The following is a 2,137-nucleotide window of genomic DNA, read 5'->3' on the forward strand; positions in this document are numbered from 1 at the left end:
TAGGGCTGCTGATTGAAGCCAAGAGAGACCAAGAGAGAAACTTAAGAAATCTGAAAATTTTGCAAGTGAAAAATGGAGCAAAAGATCCGATCTTTATCCCTTTAAAATGGAGGTGTAATGGCCGACTTTCTTGGCCAATTTTAGGCCATATATTGTCAAGTAGGTGACCCACCTACTTGGCCTTTTAACTTGGGCCTTTTGGACTTAAGATTATTGGGCCTTGGCTGTCCATTTTACCTTATTCTTCTACTCAACTTGGGCCAGATTAATGGAAGTTGGTGATAGTGTACTTGGCCCAATTACATGGTCAAAAAAACAAAAAAAAAGAGTCTTAGTAGGTGATGCACCTACTTGGTCCTTTGGACTGGTCAATAAGTCAAAGTAGGTGATGCACCTACAAGCTTAGTTAAGTCAAGCAAGCAGCTCACTTATTTTATTCCATTTTCTAAATACTTTCCCTTTTTCTTCAACTTAGCACTTAACTTTCAAATTTAAGCTCAATTACCACCTTACTACCTCTAGTGTAAATACTTCCGTCTGAGTTGACTTGCAGTACACATGCTGAAACGTACAAGGCGTTACATCACCTTTCGAGCTAGTTTAAACCAACACTAATCATATAAGAAGCACAGTCCCTCACCTATACTATAAGGCTATGTCAAGTATCACATGAATAGAACTAGCATACGCATAATACAGGTTGTTACATCCTTCCCCCCCTTAAAACATTCGTCCTTAAATGTTAGCATGGTTATCCAGCCCAAACAAGTTCAAGCCTAAGTTAGTGCTACTATTAATCACATAATACATATAGACTTATACTTACTTGTCAACGTCTAGACTAAGCATTTTCATCTTTCTCATGGATCTAAAAGAGATGAGGATACTTCGATTTCATATTTTTTTCCGCTTCCCATATAACTTCTTCTACTTGTTGGTTCCTCCACAATACTTTTACAGAAGCTACTTCTTTATTTCTTAACTTCCTAACTTGTCGATCCAGAATAGAAATGGGTACTTCTTCATAAGTGAGATCTCCCGTAACCTGTACATCTTCAGTAGGAGTAATACGAGATGGGTCACCTATGCATTTTCGAAGCATCAAGACATGAAACACCAGATGAACTGATGAAAGCTCTTGTGGGAGCTCTAACTCATAGGCTACTTGGCCAACTCTTCGTATAATCTTATATGGCCCTATATAGTGGGGACTCAACTTCCCTTTTTTACCAAACCTCATTACCCCTTTCATTGGAGACACCTTCAAGAACACCCAATCCCCTATGGAAAACTCTAGTCCTCTTTTTCTAACATCCGCATATGATTTGTGTCGACTTTGAGCAGTTGTTAGCCGTTGTTGTATCACCTTAACTTTTTCCATAGCTTGATGAACAAGATCTGGCCCAAATAAGGCAGTTTCACCTTTTTCGAACCAACCAATTGGGGATCTACATTTTGTACCATATAAAGCTTCATAAGGTGCCATTTTAATACTTGAATGGTAGCTATTGTTGTATGAAATCTCGATCAATGGCAAATGATCATCCCAACTACCTTTGAATTCCAATATACAAGCTCGCAGTATATCCTCAAGTGTTTGAATTGTACGCTCTGCCTGACCGTCTGTTTGAGGATGAAAGGCTGTACTTAATTTCACTTGTGTTCCTAAACTCTTCTGAAATGACTTCCAAAGATTTGCAGTGAATTGAGCTCCCCTATCCGATATAATAGAGATTGGCACTCCATGTAGACGAACTATCTCTTTAATATACAACCTCGTATAATCTTCAATTGTATAAGTAGTCTTGACCGGCAAGAAGTGCGCTGATTTGGTCAGTCTATCAACAATTACCCATATAGAATCAAACTTCCGAAATGAACGAGGCAAACCAGTGACAAAATCCATGTTGATCATATCCCACTTCCAAATTGGAAGTTCTATACACTGCATATAACCTCCGGGCTTTTGGTGCTCCACTTTTACTTGTTGACAATTTGGACATTGAGCCACGAATTCCGCAATGTTCTTCTTCATGTCCCCCCACCAATACATATCTTTCAAGTCATGATACATTTTAGTTGATCCCGGATGGACAGAATATCTTGAATGATGTGCTTCCATCATAATCCTCTTTCT

Source organism: Solanum tuberosum, unplaced genomic scaffold (genome assembly GCF_000226075.1).
Source record: "Solanum tuberosum cultivar DM 1-3 516 R44 unplaced genomic scaffold, SolTub_3.0 scf00235, whole genome shotgun sequence".
In the NCBI taxonomy this organism is placed as follows: Eukaryota; Viridiplantae; Streptophyta; class Magnoliopsida; order Solanales; family Solanaceae; genus Solanum; species Solanum tuberosum.